Here is an 18,440-nt window from a genome sequence, read left to right as displayed (position 1 = left end):
GAGGTACAACAGCTACTAGGCGACTGGGGCGGGACGTCCGGATTAGTCACCACAAGCAAACCTGGTATTGGTGCTTGGAGCTCCCGGCGCGAACGGCGCCATCATTCAACCATCCTTTTCTTGGGGTTGCGCTACTGTCCAATGAACGCATAGTGAGGGCAGTACTGCTAACGCCTAAACAACACACCCGCACCGGTTAGAGCTCTGCTTTATCTTGGTGCAATTTTTGGAAAAAAGATGAAACCTCTTTTCCACTACTTTTTAGTTCAAAAGTAATAACGAAGAGGAAACTAGTCTTGCGTCTTTTTGGTTACACTACTAACCTGTAGAGGGTGCTCCCGCTCGCTGTAGCTTTCAACATGTCAATTAATGGAGACCCAACATTTCAGTAACTTCCCCTATGATTTCAGATTTGGAATAATCCACTAAAGGTAAATTAAAATAACCCTTCCGATAGGAAGCACGTTTGCACTGCACAATATATTAAACACGGTTCCAAACGACCTCAGCACAAACCAGTTATAGTCAGAAGAAACTCTGAATCTTGCATCAGGCTGACGTTAGTTTCACGGCTCATAAAAGCAAAAACTATTGGCTTTTCTACTTAGCCTTAAAATCCACTGCTTCAAAACTGAGAAATCAAAACTGGACCAGTTATCACCAGAATACAAAACTACCCTTGCAAGAGACTGACCATTTGAAGATACTGAAAAACGTAAATTTTTTAAATTTTTCTAAAGAGAGCACTGGTTTGTGACAAGTTTTATTTTTAGTCTGTAATGATATAAAACACTGAAATAATAACTTGTGAGCCACAGAGGTTTAGGTATTCTTTCCCAAGAGGACAGCACCGAAGTGGGGGGCGGAGGGTGACTGTAGTAGCGCAGAAAAACCTGACAATATCACCTCAACCAGGTGATCACAGTCAACACATTGGTAGTATGTATGCTTCTAATGTGATTAAAGTGGCAGTTTAGGTCTATGATCGTTCACCTAAAAAATCCAAAGGCCCGTTTAACCATGAGAAGAATATCAAATCGCAATAGAAGGGTCATCCTAACACCTAACTGGTACACATCGAAAACAGGAAGTCAGAAATTGTCACAGCCAAGGGGAGCCTAAGAGACACAACAATTAAATGGATGGGATCCTGGAATTGATAATGGGTAACAGTTAAAAATTAAGACCTGAATAAACTATGGACTTTAGTTAATAATAATCAGTACTGGTTTACTGATTTTAACAAATACACCTTCCCAGTGTTAGATGCGTACATCACAGGGTGCCTGCGTGTGGGATACACGGGGGACTCGGTACTATCTTTGCAATTTTCTGTAAATCCAAAACTGTTCTAAAAATTTAAGTTTATTTTTTAAAAAGAGCAGCCTATCAATTACTTGGAACTGGATTTTCTCTGACGAAACCCTAAGCATCAGCGTGGCTGCACCACTGTTCAGGGTGGGAGTATCATTCATCACATAAAGAGTACTTTTTAGCTCCCCTGCATTCCTTCCCAATTCACTTAAGGCTGAAGGGGGCTGTGGTCTTTGTAGATGTGACAACCTGTGTCGGTCACCCACCTGTGAAACTTGAGGAAAAGAGACTCTGAGCTTTTTCAGGATGGGGGTTACTAGCAAGTCTGACCAGGGCAGGCCTGGCTAAACCCTGGACACTACTGGTCCCCAGAAGCTCACCTAGATGGGCTGCAGGCATCCAGAGACCGCCCAGGAAGACGAGGCTGATGGATGCAGAACTGGACAGGAGGCCAGAACACGGCCCCAGGCGCCTGCACAGCAGTAGAAACAGCTAGACCTATAGGCCTGTCTAGTCGTGCTCAGTCGCAGCCACACAGGGGTGGGTGAGGACCACCACTACGAATGTTTATCTTCACAGCTCAGGCCCTTCTCCCAGGTCCCCACTTCTCTACCAAAGAAAGAGATCTATGGATCAAGCCATTGCCCAGACATCACTCTAATTAGGAGCCGTGAAGCCTCTCTGAGCCTCAGTTTCCTGGCCTGTAAAATGGAGAAACGGTAACAGCTACCCCATAGGTCACTGTGTGTATGTAAAGCACTTGGAGTAGTGCCTGGTGTGGGCCAGGCCACCCATGTGCTGGCTATGAGTACCAGGCCCCTGTCGCTGCCATCACCAGAAGCAAGGGATACTGCTTCCTGGTCAGTGGGTGCCATGGCTGTGACTCCTGGGGCCTGGCAGCAACCGGCTGACAGAGGTAGCTTCCAGAGAGGGTTATACCGCCGAGGCCTGCTAAGCTTTGGGGAACTGGCCTCACACCAAAGGAAGAGGGGAGGCAGCTGCTAAAGGGCCTCAGAGTCCTGAACACCGTGGTGCAGCTACTGGAGAGCTGGAATGTAAAAGGGGAGTGACAGAGCCCTGTGCCCACCCTGGGGAAGCAGGCTGGGAGAGAGGGGGCAGAGGCAGAGCAGGGTCAGGCACATCCCCCACACCCACACTCACTGCCTGAGTTTTCACTAAGACCTCAACTCTTCATGACCCTTGAGCACCTTCTCCTCCAACAATTCTATTTGATTTCCTGAGTTTACGCCCGTGTCCCCAGCTAAACTCCTGGAATGTAAGAGATACCATGCCTTGTACTTCCCTGAAATGTCCATAATGCACAGCACAACAGTGGTTTCTTGTAAGTGATCAATAAAGCCCTGCTCTGGTGACTAGGAATGAATTCGTTTGGAACACATATGCTCTCAAGGTCCACCACCGTTCCCTTATCCTATGACTTTAAAACAGTTTTTTGTTTGTTTGTTTATTTGTTTGGTCTTCTTAGGGCTGCACTCGTGGCATATGGAGGTTCCCAGGCTAGGGGTTGAATCAGAGTTATAGCTTCGGGCCTACACCACAGCCGCTGCAACAGGAGATCCGAGCCACGTCTGCAGCTTACACCACAGCTCCTGGCAACACGGGATCCTTAACCCACTGAACGAGGCCAGAGATTGAACCTGCGTCTTCATGGATCCTAGTCAGATTCATTTCTGCTGCGCCACCGTGAGAACTCCCTAAAACAGGTATTTTTAAAAGGAGGCTGGCTGGAGTTCCTGTCGTGGCTCGGTGGTTAATGAATCCGACTAGGAACCATGAGGTTGCGGGTTCCATCCCTGGCCTTGCTCAGTGGGTTAAGGATCCAGCGTTGCCGTGAGCTGTGGTGTAGGTCGCAGAAGAGGCTCGGATCCCGAGTTGCTGTGGCTGCGGTGCAGGCCTGCGGCTACAGCTCCAATTTGACCCCTAGCCTGGGAACCTCCATATGCCATGGGTGCGGCCATTAAAAAGACAAAAAAAATAAAATAAAAAAATAAAAAAAATAAAAGGAGGCTGGCTAAGTAATTCAGACCACCCCTCACACTGAAAACAACTACAAATGCTAGATATAATGCAAAAGAACATTTGCTTGGAAACATCAGAGAACTAAGAAGACTTACAGAAGAACTCCCAGGTCACAAAACAAGGAAACTAAAATCCAGAGAGAGGAGCTTGCAGGAAATGGTCTCCTCTGGTCCTAGGGCCACTTAAACACCAGGATGGGGAAACCAAGATAGTGAGGATGACTCTGAATAACCACCTGGCTCTAGAACATCCACCCCAGAGCCCTCAGAGACCAGTGGCAACGCCTCGGGTTGGAAATCCAAATAGCTATACATTTGGAGAGTGAAATGGGAAAAAAAAGGCTTCCGCATGTACTGCAGACCAGTTTCCAAGAATCTAGGTGACCCAGAAAAGATAGCAATCCCTGACAGCAGCTGGAAATGATCTTATTAAATTGCTGGTGCCATACAGCTCCTGGCAGATAAAAACAAAAGTCATTACTGTTCAGACAGAGCATCATCCCAATCTAGTCCTCAACCTACATCAGTAAACAATTCTCAAATACAATGTCCAAAACACAAGCAAAGATAACCAGGCACACGGGATGGCTACAAATGAAAACCAGCAGAAACAAAGATCCATACAAGCTACACACAGGAGAATAATTAGAAACAGATGTTAAAATAGCAATTCTTACTACATATAAGATGGTGAGATACATGATTAAAACTGGGGAGAGAGAAATGACTACTTTTGAAAAGTAACACATTTTCAAAAAGAACCAAACAATACAATGTCCAAAATTAAGTACTTGATGGATGGGCTAAAAAAGACACTGAAGAGGAAGGAATTCCCTGGTTTTGCAGCAAGGGATCCAGCATTGTCACTGCTGTGGCTCAAGTCTGTTCCCTGGCCAGGGAATTTCCGTATGCTGCAGATGTAGCCAAAACAAACAAAAAAGAGAGAGAATTTAAAAGGAATCTAAGTCTGTAGAAAAATTCCAGATTGAGAGACAAAAGGATGGGAAATTCAAAAGTGTAAGAGACTAAACAATCAATGAATCAATCAATGAAAATCACACTCAACAATACAGACCTCCTAATAATGAGTGAAAAGGCCAGACACAAAGTACACACACGTGTACTGTATCAATCCAACAACAAGCGAACATAAACTATAATTTCAATGGTCATAGTTAGGTGATGAAACTGATAAGAAAAGCATCAAAGTGATCACCATACAAGTCAGGAGAATGGCGACTTTGGGGGGTGCTGGCAGTGTTTTATTTACTGTCCAGAGTCACAATTAAACAGCTGTTAGCTTTATAACAACTCATTAAACTGTGCCTTTGCACTTTGTAAACTTTGTACTTTGCATTTTCCAGAGTTCACAATTTTCTCTAAGGCTTTAAAAACTGGAAAAGTGGGAGTGACCATGGGCTACTGGACCTTTAAGTCTCTGACAAGTGGCTTGGACTCCGTCTCTGCCTAACTCACTTGCCAGACTACAAGTAAAAACATCAAAATGGACCCACCCACCGTTCTCTTCCCATGGTATGACATCTGCTCAATGATCAAAGAAAGAAATACTAAATCTTTTTCCCCAAAAAACATCCATAAGGGACAAGCTGGGTTGGACAAACACATCCTTTCTTGAGCCCCAGACAACTGGGGTAAAAATACTATTCCGTACTCATATATCGTACTTTATTGTGGTTAAGGCGCTTCTGGATGAATCTGAATAATTTCACAATAACCCGAGATGTGAAACACATTGCCCTTATTTTGCAAAGGAACACAATTTTAAAAGAGGTCAAGAGACTTACTCAAGATCATAAATTTTGGGAGTTCCTGTCGTGGCGCAGTGGTTAACGAATCTGACTAGGAACCATAAGGTTGCGGGTTTGGTCTCTGCCCTTGCTCAGTGGGTTAATGATCCGGTGTTGCCGTGAGCTGTGGTGTAGGTTGCAGACGTGGCTCAGATCCGGAGCTGCTGTGGCTGTGGTGTAGGCCGGCGGCTACAGCTCCAATTAGACCCCTAGCCTGGGAACCTCCATATGCCGTGGGTGTGGCCCAAAAAAAAAATATATAAAAAAAAAAAAGATCATAAATTTTGGATAGTGGCTGAATAGGAAATAAACCCAGGCCTCCTGATTTCATCAAGGCCATTGTCAGTGAAGCAAAATCATAATATCACAAAAGAACACCTTTCCGTTCCTCTCACCTCTGTCACTTGCTAAAGACACATGGCTTCACCTCTCTGTCAACACCAGATGAAGCTGGTCTCTGATGCTCTGATAACAGCCAACAGGGAGAAGCCCAAGGGTGCAGTGAACACAGATGTGGGATTGAACCCAGCACCACCACAGTGACACCCCGACTGAGCTGCTCAACCTCCAAGCTGCAGACGCTTCATCAGTAAAAGCAGGATAATAACACATTTGCTGCAGAGAGCACACAGGAGCGTTAAGAGTTTTAGCAAAGTGCCTGGCATACAGTAGGCACTCTTTATGTTCCCTTTATGCTCCCTTCTTTATGAGAGCAGCACTTTCAAAAAAACAAAAACGAAAAAGCATGGCTTGCTGAGGAGAGAAGAACAAGCTCCAAAGAAGAAAGTGCAGGCTCCTGAAATCTTACCACCAACCACAACCCTGTCCATTCGGACAACTGGCCCTTAAGACACCTCAGCAGGCACGCATGTGCATGGGTGTGTGTGTAAGTGAATTTTACATAAACAAGCTCAGACGCCTGCTTGGAAATCGGCCCAAGTCAATTAACACAGACGCCTGTCCCATTTTCAGCGGCTGTATGCATCCTGTTGTAACTACTGGAATCAAGCCGCCACCCCCACTGACGGTCATGATTTTAAACAACACTTCCACACGCATGCTCTGATCTCCTGAGGACGAGTTCCAACAAAGAACACACACTGGACGCTTGATGAGCATGATTTTACCCAAATGCGCTGGGTGCTCTCTGGGGCTACACGCTGCTGACAGAAATACGTTTTGTAGTACTTTCAAAAGGCTCTGAATTGCTACCTTATTAAATAAGAAGGAAATTAATTAGTACTCTTACAATGCCAAGAACTAGAGCACAACACAAACACTCCAAAAAAACATGACAAAGTCGGCGACCTTGTGTTCACATGTGAGATGAGAGACACACGAATTCGCCCGAACTTGCTGTCCTTTAAGCAGACGCCAGGGAGTCCTGGGACCCTCATCCCAAACGATGCCCCTGGACAGACTGCTTTTTAAGCTCCTCTTCTGGAACAGCCTCCACAGTTTTTGAGCCACAAAAGTCTGCTGAAATGTAAGTAATTAATATTAGATTAATGGGATTCATGAGGGGAGAGGCTTGTGTCCTGCTGTTACCCATATACAAGGTTTGACCATCACAAAGGAGTTGGGAGGAGTTCCCGTCGTGGCTCAGTGGTTAACAAATCTGACTAGGAACCAAGAGGTTGCGGATTCGATCCCTGGCCTTGCTCAGTGGGTTAAGGATTCGGTGTTGCCGTGAGCTGTGGTGTAGGCTTGTCGGCTACAGCTCCGATTCGACCCCTAGCCTGGGAACCTGGATATGCCGCGGGAACAGCCCTAGAAAAGGCAAACAAAATTAATTAATTAAAAAAACAAAACAAAGGAGTCAGGAGTCACCCCTCCTCACACTAGTCCATTTACACACAGCACCGACAGCCACCCAGGCCAGAAGGCTGGCTGGGAGCACAGCGACAGGCAGTTAATGACCTGTGTTTAAAGATCTAGACCAGCCCAACAGAAAGTTCCGCAGCAAGAGGAATGTTCCAGATGGGCGCTGTCCAAATCAGTAACCACTCACCACAGGTGGCTACAGAGCAAGTGAGATGTGGCTCCTGTGAAAGGGAAAAACAGTTTTCAATTTTGCTTAAAGCATGAAGTTACTTAATGTAACTTTCAACAGCCAGGTGAGGCTTGCAGCGACCATGCTGGGACAGCACAGCCTGGCCTCAAGCTGGCAGCCCGGGGGCCAGGGGACTGTGGAAACTGAGCTCCGGGGAAGCTCTGCTCACGTGACAGCTGGTGAGCATGAAGGCTGGTATGGCCAGATCTCTAGTGTTTAAACACAGCAACTTTGTGAATGAACTTAAAGGACTGGTGAGCCCAGGGAAACATTTTGTGGGTTGAATCTGCCAAAAAAGCCCTAAATCTGCAACCTCCCTGATCCAGATATATCTCATAAACACGAGATCAGGCAACAAAACAGTCACGGCTGTCCCAGGGATCAGAGACCCAAGTTTTCCACTGGCCAGTTAGCTTTTTTTTTTTTTGTCTTTTTAGAGCCACATCCGCAGCATATGAAAGTTCCCAGGCTTGGGGTCCAATCCAGAGCTGTAGCTGCCGACCTACACCACAGAAACACGGGATCTGAGCCACATCTGCGACCTACACCACATCTCACGGCAACGCTGGATCCTTCACCCACTGAGCAAGGCCAGGGATTGAACCGGCAACCTCATGGTTCCTAGTTAACCACTGAGCCACAACAGGAACTCCCCCAGATGGCTTTTAAAATTCTCTCAATACACTTCTAAGCAGACCTACCCACTCCTCTATTCCAGCAACACCCAGGCCCCTGGCAGCCAGGAAAGCCCAGGGGTCTCCCAGCCACCCCAGGGTCCTGAGAGCCTCCCTGCTCCCCATCTCGAAGGCCTGGGTCCTAATCCTTCTAAGAAACGGTTCCAGGTAGCCCACCTGGAGCTCTTCCAACCTCTGGAGCCCACCCAAGCGTCTAGCTTATTTCCTTCCACCCTACACCTCTGTCCCAAAAGACTACCAACTACTCAAAGCAGGGCAGTTCCTTACACTAGCCACTTCTCCAGAATCAGCAAAGGAAGTGAACATGGCCAGGGGGTAGGGGTGGGGTAGGGGGTGGAGGGGTGGGTAGGGGGTGATTAACTGTTACCTTGCACGCATTCTCTTTAATCCTCACAATACCCTGCTCCAAGCACCAGACCTGTACATAACCCTACTTCACAGATAAGGAACAGGCAACAGCAAGGTCACTCAGCTATTACGTGGCTCAAATAATACTCATTAATCCATTAGTCTGACGAAAGGGCAAAGCAAGAACACCCAATATATAAGAAGACTCCCAAAACCAAAATTGCTGTGTGCACTTAACCCAGAGAGTCATCTGCCTACCAGCTGCACTTCTGGCAAAAAGTCGGGCATTACTCATGACTCTTTTTTCGTTATTATTTTTTTTAAGTTTTACTGAAGTATAGTTAATTTACAAGGTTGTGATGACGGGCATTACTCTGAATAGCCAAAAAGTGGTAATGATCCAAATATCCACCAAGTGATATATAAACAAAATGGGGTCCCTCCATACAATTAAATACCCTTCATCAGCAAAGATGAACAAACTAGTGCTGATACATGCGATGATATACATGGACCTTGAAAACATGATGCTAAGCAAAAGAAATCAAACATTTAAGACTACACGGTGTATGATCCCACTTATAGGAAATGCGCAGAAAAGGCAGAAAAGAGACAGAAAACAGATGCATAGTGGCCCAGAGCTGAGGGCAGGGATGAGGAATTAACACAACAGGCATGAGGGACCATTTAGGGTGACAGAGAAATATGCTAGCACTGGACTGTGATGATGGCTGTACAACTCCATAAATGTACTGCAAAATAATTGAATCATTCACTTAACAGGTAAATGTTATGTTACAGAAATTGTACCTTCCTCAATAGAGCTGTAATTTTAAAAAAATTGAGTGACTAGGTTTAAAAGAACTCTACTCTGATTTTTCTGGTGACTGGATCATGGAGGAATTCCTTACACCTGCCAAAGGCAGGCATTTGTTATCGACCAGTCCAGAAATACGGCCTGCTGTGGAAGGAAGCAAGGCCAGAGTCTACACTGAGAGCTCCCTAAAGGCAGATTCCTGGTCCTAACCATCGCTGCATCACTGGCATCAACCAGAATGCTAGGAAATCTGGAGGAGGTGGATGGAGGTGACTGGATAAGGAGGGCTATGACATAAACAGTACCAAATGCGCAACCCAATCAGCAATCCCAAACACAATGACAGCAGCACACTATTGCCTCAGCCTGTCTGTATCCCACCTCCCCATCTCCCTTCATCTATTCCCACCATATGACCAGAAAGTCCATCTAAAGTTGTCACATCCTGTCCTCTGTTGAGAATCCATGCTGGGTAAGAACTGGTCTCTCAAAGCCCTCTGACCTCCCCTCCACTGGCCTCCTGTGCTCCCCCATCACTCCAGATTCACCCTCTGTCTCTGCACCAGATGCCTCTCTCCCTCGAATGTTCTTCTCTAAAGCTGCCGCCAGGCTCCTCCAAGTCTTTGTGCAAATGCTGTCTTCTCAGCCACGCCTGCTCTGGGTGCCCAACTGAACACTGTGAGCTCATAACGCATATGCCCTTGGCCCATTCTGCCGTCTTCTTCTCCAAAGCATTTACCATTTTCCAGGATCCTAGAAAATTCACTCAGTTAACTTGCTTATGGGTTCTTTCCCTCAAATAAGCTCCCTAAAGAAAGCAATTTTTATCTGATTATTCATTGCAATAGTCCAGAACCTGATTTGTGAATAAGTGAATGAATCCTGTCAATATGCTTTATCTCTCAACATGGAAAATTTGCTCAGGGCAGTGCAAGGGCTTGCCCACCCCCACCAGGAAGCCCTCTAATCTAAAAGGTGAAGGCAGCCTCAAGTGTGCAGAGCTTTGAGTTTCCTTGTGGCTCAGCAGGTTAAGGAGCCGGAGTGGTCACTGCTGTGGCTCAGGTCACTGTTGTCGGCACAAGTTCAATACGTGGCCCGGGAACTTCTGTATGCTGCAGGCACAGCCAAAATAATTAAATAAATAAATGAAATTTTTAAAAATTAAAAAAAAAGTGCAGAGTTTGACCTCACCCTGACTGGAAATGAGGAAGCAACAGACCAGAAAGAATTCCTTCAGGCTCTCGCTTTTAGGAAGCATTTTACTACTGCAGTCATGGGAAAAGTGATGGTTAAAACGACATATTCCCAGTCCCTCAGACTCCAGATTATCAAGTATTTTGGAGGGAGCCACATTCCTTCACACTCGGCTCATGGGAGTGTGTGCTCTAGGTTTCGTGGGGACAATCTTGAGACTCGAAGCTTCAACCCGGCTAGGTGTCTAAGAACATTTTATGAAAAATCAATTCAGGAAACTGTACCCATCAGCAAAACCACCCCGGAATGCTGGACAGCAGTCCTCGGTCAGAACTCAAGGAGAAAGCTTGAGGGTCACTGCGATGGAGACAGGCAAGGCGCGCACCACACCCAGTAAGGTATACAAACCACACAGTTCAAGACAAGCCCAGCAGGATGCTCGGTCTTCAGAAGCCCACTATTGGCCCAGAGGTCTTAGAGATCCAGGTAGCAGAGAACAGGTAGGCTCTGGAGTCAGGCAAAACTGAGTTCCACATACGGCGCCTCCATAGTTACTAGCCATGGGACCTCAAGACAGTTAACATCTTCGGGTCCATGTATTTATCTGTAAAATGGGACACCTGACAACCCCCTCTGCAGGTAAGGGGGAGAATCACTGAAGCAATCAATTTAAACCACCTAGCACAGTGACCCACACACAGTAAACATGGCCCTGCCCTCCCCTTCATTCCTAGGTAAGAATCAAGTTCAAGAGTATTTGCAAAGGTTAAGCCCAATGAAATAAACCAGAGACAAAAGGATTCCACATATATGAGGTACCGGGAAATGGCAAATCCTTAGAGACAAAAATAGTGTGTGTTGTACACCTGAAACTAATGTAAATTAGCAATAGTTCAATGAGAAAGAAAAAGAAAGGAAGGAGGAAAGAAAGGAAAAAAGGAAAGAAAAGGAGTGGTCACCAGCGGCTACTGGGAGAGGCAATGAGAAGTTATTCTTTAATGGATGCAACCTTAGTTTGGGATGATGAAAAAGTTCTGGAGATGGATAATAGTGATTTCCACCTTGGGGGGCTGGGGAACCACTGAAAGATGTACAGGTTTGGAAGGACGAAAGGGAGGAGGGTAGGGACAGGGGGTGTGAAAGGATATCGCTGCAGTCTGCAAGATCATTTCTTCAAAGGTGGGGAGAGTGAGCGGGAGCACAGGGAGGCCAGAGGGCAGAGACTCTGGCAAGCAAGTTTCTGAGCAACAGAGTCGATGGTGGTTTCACACCCTGAGACGGGGCAGGTGGGACAGGGGCAGGTCTGTGTGACAAGAGAGGGAGCAGAATTTCTTTCAGACAAGTTGAGCCTTAAGGGCTATCCAGAGAGAAGTACCTCATAGGCACCTGTCTGCTCGCTGAAGCCTGGAAGGGAAGTGGGGGCGCAGAGACAGGTGAGTGAAAGTCCTCAGGGAGAAGGCGCAGCACACAAAGAGAGAAGGCTGAGGCTGGAACCCTGATGAATCCCAGGACTTGCCAGGGTGGGAGGGGGAGGCACCCACGGAGTAGATGAAAAAGAGTTGCTAGAAGCAAAGACTTCAGAAAAGCCAGTGAAGGAGAGAGAGTCACAGGTGAGGCTGGATCAGGTAAAAAGTCATATGAGACCAAGGCACCAAGGACTGTGGATCTGGCGATTCCTAAGTCCACACAAAATCTCATGGGAGGAGAAGGGGTGAGACGTGTGAGAGGGGCTGTCGGGGATGTCAGGTGGGGACCGAATGGAGGAAGCTCAGAGGATGCCCTCAGAGCTAGCACGTGGCCTTGAACCAGGCCTTGAGCACGTTTGGTTCTCCCCTACAGCTCTCGGCTTCTCCTGCATCCTGCCTTTCACTGATTTATCTAGTCACCCAGCAAAGTACAAAAACTCCAAAGCTGAGTCAGGCTAGAAGGCGACAGAGTTGCTCTAACACCGAGCCCTTTTCCCTCGACTCTGTGAAAACTCAAGTGTTAAGAACACTGAACAGCTCGTCCAAACCCTTCCTTGCAGGCAGATACGACTGGGAAACTTTTCCCTTTGGGAGTGACCCCAAAGTCTTCAATTATTTACTAGGGGATCAAACACAAGCACAGAAACACAAAAGGCAAGCTCCGCTTAGGCTGGGCTTTGGTCCTCTGGGATGGTGCTCTGGGCTCAGGTTTTGTTTTAAGCTCTGCCTCTCGAGGATGCACTGGGTACAGGGAATCCTCTCTGCCTTTGTCTGACTGGGCTCTGTCAGAGTCTGGAAAGGGCGTCCCCAGCCCCTCCTAGGTCTCAATTCCTCGATCGGCTGCAAAATGACTGCTTGCTGATTTACTGCAAGTGCCTACATCACACTGAGAAAAGAGGCAGGTGAAAGCAGGGTGATGTTACCAGAGGACCAGTAACAGTTTAGAGGGGAGGCAGGAAGAACCAGCAGAAACCGCACCGGTGGGTCGAGCCCCGCCCCCGACCCCACTTCCATTCCAGAAGTTCATTCATGCTTTCAAACACACAACGCATGGTGGCCTTGCCAAAAAATAAAAAATTACACACACCTACACACTTAATGAATTCACTCGGGAAAAATAAGCCAACTTGTTCTAGTGAAGAAAGCTTAAAGGCAGGACAGAGAAATCAAAATAATTTCTTCTAATTTCCAGCTGCTTAGAAAACAAAAAAGGCCTGGGAGCAGGGGATGAACCCTCAGCCCCGGGGCAGTTGGCTTCTTTTGCACCAGCTCCTACTCAAATCGCCTTCAAACCTAGTTCAACTTGTAGATGTAGGCGGGACCACACTTGGGGGACACAAAGCAGACAGGGCACGGGATGAAGATGAAAGTTCACCATGGGATCACTTCAAATGAGGGACCCACTGCCTGGTCAGGCACTGATGAGAACCAAAGGCAAGAGAGAAGCTGGCATTTATCCATTCTTCTACAAATGCTCTATTAGGGCTCACATTCTCTTCTAAGACTCTGGCCACTCTCACCTCTCCAGCCTAGCCCCAGAGGAGCTCTTGTCATGATGTTGCAGTGGGCTGACTTCTCTGACCTTCTCCCCAGCTCAGAACCACTGCAGAGGACTTCCTGAAGGTTTTAGGCAGAAGGGACCTTGCACGCTATCCAAGCTTGGCTCCCCCACCTCAGTGACAGCCTGGCCTGGGCGGGGGGGCCTCACACCCAAGCCTAAGGGCTCCAAAGGCCAGCTCTTTCTATGGCACTGTGTCTTCTCCCCAGGCTGGAGGCAGGTGCCCAAGGGAACATCCTTATCTGCCCTGACTCCTGACAACCCACCCAAATGACAGTACAGAAGATTCAGTCCAAAACAGCTTTGAGAAGCAGGGGGCAGGAGAAACTCAAGGGGCCGTGAGTCAAGGAAAATTTTCCCCATTCACAACTCCAGGAGAAGAGAGAGGAGGCTGCACCCCTGCAAACTGCTCCAAGGGGCTCTGCCAGGGACAGAAGTTCATCCACCTGGACCCTGGATATGTCCTGAGCCCCGAGGGCAGCCGTGTGGAGGGAGAGACAAGGAGTGGAAGGCAGGGTTCACAGGGAGCTGCGGGGGAAGGGGGCCTACAAGCGGCCATGCTGGACCCCTTGCATGGGGCTCGTGCCCGTGACAATGCTGTAACAAGTGCTTACCTATCTGCCCTCACCACCTCACCAAATAATTTCTCACCCACAATGCATAAAACTGGGCTTTAATGGGGGTGCTGTCACAGTGACACCAGACAATGGGCACAAAAAGACTGGCTCCCCCACACTGCTGGGGGGAGTGTAAATACAGCCACTATAGAGGACAGTAAGGCTAAACATAGAACTACCATACGATCCAGCAATCCCACTCCTGGGCATCTATCCAGAGACACCCATAATTCAAAAAGATTCATGCATCCTGTGTTCACTACAGAACTATTCACGATAGCCAAGACTCAGAAACAACCTACATGTCCATCAGCAGAGGAATGGATAAAGATGTGATACATACATACAATGGAGTATTACTCAGCCATAAAATAGAATGAAATAATGCCACTGGTAGCAACATGGATGGACCTAGAGATTATCGTGCTAAGTGAAGTCAGACAATGACAAACATCATTTGATATCACTTATATGTAGAATCTTTAAAAGTGATACAAATGAACTTATTTACAAAACAGAAAGAGACTCACAGGCTTTAAAAACAACTTTTGGTTAATGGAGGGGAAGTGCTGGGGGAGGGATGGACTGAGAGTTTGGGACTGGCATGTGTACAGTATTGTATGGAATGGAAGGTCAACAGGGGACCTGCTGTATAGCACAGGGAACTCGGTTCAATATTCTGTGGTAACCTCCATGGAAAAAGGACCTGAAAAAATGGATGTGTGCATATGTGTAACTGAATTGCTTTGTTGTACAGCAGAAATTATCACAATACTGTAAATCGACTGTACTTCAATAAAACTTTAAAAGTGGGGGAAAGAAAAAAAAAAAAAAACAGTGATACCAGGCAACAGGTACAAAGGGAGACTGGCTCAGGCTGAAAGGACGCAGGGTCTCCCCAGGCAGGCGTCCTTCAAGGTAGGACCTGTGCCCGATGCTGCTCCATATCCCCAAGCCACACAGGCTCTCAGTAAATGCTGGCTCAACAACTGGCATGCCCGCCCTCTGCAGCAATTCTAACCGTGGCCGAAGCCCTGGGCATATTGTTCCTAAGGGGCCGCCTTGTGGTGACCTCCAGGGCACCAGCACAGCCACCAGGCGCCCTCCTAAAGAAGCAAAAAGCTCTCGTTGATCTCTGAAATAAAGCTTCTCTCCACATGCACAGCCAACCAACACTCTGCGCTAGAGCCGTGTCCCCTGAGCTCACTGTGACCTTCCCCACTCACCCTGTCCTGGCCGAGGGCCCAGAGCCTGCAGGGCCGCCCCTCCCCTCCCCTGCCCATGTAACTCTCTGGCTCAGCCTTCGTAAGCAGGGGACCTGCACACTCTGGCTGGACATGTACAGCAACACTGGGGTCGAGATGCACAAAGAATAGATATCTAAACTTGCTGCAATTCCTTCTCTCCCACAGGGAAGGTTCTGAACAAGGGCCCTGAGCTCTGTCTCTTTTCTGAAGAGAAAACGCCCAGAAAACAGAGAGTGAAGGATTCCTACAGGGGAGTTTCTGGGAAGGTCAGAAACCAGCCTGCGGGAAGAGCCATCAGCACCAGGCTCCCGGCCTTCGCGTCTCTGTAGATTGACAGCTGGGAGTCCTATTAATGGATCTGCAGCACCCTTCTTAGATTTCACTGGTTTAATCCAAGCTACCAAATAATTCTAATGAAACCAGCCCATTAACTATTCAGGTGCCTCGGAAGCAACTGTTTCAAGGTCCTTCCACAAAGCAGGGCAGGGTGGGGAGAAACAAGAGAAATGGGGAGAAAACGAGTGGAGTCTTTGGCCAGACCTCAAAGGCCCTCGAATTTCTTGGGCCCTATTATCAGATCACACGCTAGGGTATAATTTGAGTTCTCATTGTTGTAAATGCTGGAACTACTTTATGAACAACACAGTTGCAGTGCATTGTAGCATGTTCTGTGTTGCACTATAGTCAATGTTAAAAGGACCAGTCCATCAAGTATAAACATTTAATGGAAATGACCTGGGCCTCTCTTTTTCTGAAAGGCTCTGATTGCCCGTGGAACTAGGATAGAGAACTACAAAGATATGGTTCACAAGCAGAATGCCTCAGGTGTCTGCACACAGGACATGCTTATTAGCGCAGGGAGAGTCAAAGTTCTGAAACCACAGGCACTGCAGAGCCGGTGAATTCAATTTGTTACCTCAAGGGCTTCATGTGTGCAAAGCACAAGCTCAAGTTTAACTTACTCTCTGATGCCACCACAAAGCCTGGGGAGAATATCCACGTTCCAATGCCAAGTGCTCAAACTCCTCCCAGCTCTCCCCCAATGCTCCAAGAATCCACTCGCAACCTTATCACCGCTCATCTCACTGAACTGTTCCCTGGTGACCTCCTATTCGATCCCAAGTCAGCTTAGACAGAAGTATAACTGTTTAACTTTCCAAAGGGCAGCTCAGAACACTGTAGAAGCCTGCTCAAAAACTTTAAATGCTTCCCCACAGCCTGGGGAAAAACCAGCTTGACCACCCTGGCGTGGCATTCATGCCCTCCGAGGTCCAGCCCTGCCTATCCTTCTAAGAACCACTGTGCTGGTGAAGAGTCTGGGTTCTGAACCAGTAGCTGGGTCTCAGGCCAGATGGATCGCTTCACCCACTGCAGGGGAGTCACAACAGTAACGACACAACAGCTGGGAGGATGGAGTGAAATGATCCACCGAGAAGAGCTCAGCACAGGCCTGGGGCAGCTCCTGCCTGGCAGACGGCAGCTCCAGGCATCATCCCCAGCCTCCTTCATGCCCTGAACACTGCTCCAGTGCTGCCGGGGGCCAGTCCTGTGCTCAGTGCCGCCTGGTTCCCAAGGAGAACCAAGCCGAGGCCTCCAGTGCCTGGGAGGCAGCATTGGCTTCCAAGACCAACTTGTCACAGTGGAACCTTCCAGCCCGCTCTGGTCAGCTGTGCTTCTACTGCCACTGCTCACTTTTCACCTGTTCAAATCCTGGTCTTTCAGGACCAGCCCAGCTTTTGCAGCCTCCTCCCATAGGAGGGGGTTCTGGGCCCAGGCTGTCTGTGGCACCTCTGCTAACTGGCCAGCTATACCATCCGACACAAGGTCCTCGGGCGCAAACCACGTCCACTCTGCTGGAAATCACCTGTTCAGAGACCAGAGTATAATTTTCTCTCCTCAGCAACTGGCACATCTCTTGTTCTCAAAAACAAATTTGCGAAGTGGGCAAATAAATCTGTAACCCACTCACCCTGTCATCATCCTCTGATTAAGCCAAGGAACCAAAGAGAAACCTGGATTATAAAGAGATATTAAGAAAGAAAAGAAATGCTTCAGAGGCCCATGAACACCAAGAGTTCAATATCTGGGCTAAGACCATGACAATGGCGGATCCTTAACCCTCTCGCCACCAGGGAACTCCCACAATGTCTCTTTCTTTATGTGACCACCTTTGTCTTCTTAGATGGGGCTGGAAAACTGGAAAATGAATGGATAAACTTCTAAAGACCTGCAGGCTCTTTTTAAGGCTTTTTCTTAGTATGAAATGTTCACTGAAAGCCAGGAGCGGGAGAGGCCCAGTATGGAAGGGTCTACACACTTGCCCATGATGAACAGGCTCTGAGGTTCACGGACCAAAGGCAATGGGGCAGAAGGTGGGTGGGGTGGGGGTGGGGGGTTGCTCACGAAGCCCAGCCCAAGTACTAAAGTACTGTCTCCACCCAGCAGGGTCAGAAGTCCCACATCCCTCCCTGTGCACCCCAGGGCAGTTGTGACCAAGTCACCACTAGTGACTCACACTGGGCCAGTCCAATCAGATAATCTGAGGACCCTGAGAAACCTCAAAATGCCGTTGATGCCAGGGGAGGAACAGGCTGTGTTCTAGACAGGTGAAGGCCAAATGTGAGCTCAGGCAAAGACAGCCTGGCGCTAAGCAAGTCACAGGCCCACAGGCAAGTCCACCTGGACAGAGGTTTTTCCGGGTACCTGAGAGCTGCTACCAAATGTCTGAACTTCCCCTTCAGTTCATGGAAACCTCCTAAAAGTAGCAGACATGTCTATTACAGAGAAGGTTCTGGAACTGAGCCTTCCTTCATGTCTCAGGGTCACCATTACAGACACTGTCGTTGTGCTAAACGGAAGTCCAAGAGCTCCTTTCCAGCATCCGATGAGGCCCAGCAATGCCTCCCAAGAAACCTCAGGTAACTGTCAGGTTCTGTCTTCACTTACTGCTGAGACACTGGAGGAGATCAGCTCCCTCGGCAGGTTTTGGTTTGGGCGGTGGCAGAGTTTGGAGGGACAAGGGTGACAAACGGCAGCCTTTTTAGTGTCCAGAGCTGAGGTCATATATCCTTTAAGCCAGAGGATTCTAAAATGCTGCTTCTGGGAAGGCCAGGGGCCTTCCAGAGACACAACTGTTCAACTCCTCCTCGTGTTTATTTACTCAGTAAGTACTTACGGAGCAGCCACAGTGTCCCAAGCACTATTTTAGGCAGTGGAGATTCTGTAGTAAAATAAGACAGCTCCGGGCTCTGCTGTCAGGAAACACATGTGGGAGTGGGGGACCA

The 18,440-nt window shown here is 47.9% G+C and overlaps 1 protein-coding gene across 31 annotated transcripts in view; it reads right to left on the bottom strand.

Annotated features, from left to right (window-relative positions):
• CLASP1 (cytoplasmic linker associated protein 1) overlaps nucleotides 1-18,440 on the bottom strand; it is a 260,115-nt gene that overhangs the window by 180,598 nt on the left and 61,077 nt on the right. The gene's annotated exons all lie outside the window — the stretch shown is intronic.

Source organism: Sus scrofa, chromosome 15 (assembly GCF_000003025.6).
Source record: "Sus scrofa isolate TJ Tabasco breed Duroc chromosome 15, Sscrofa11.1, whole genome shotgun sequence".
NCBI lineage: Eukaryota > Metazoa > Chordata > Mammalia > Artiodactyla > Suidae > Sus > Sus scrofa.
The sequence above is the reverse complement of the archived record's forward strand: the minus strand, read 5'-3'. Positions and strand labels throughout refer to the sequence as shown.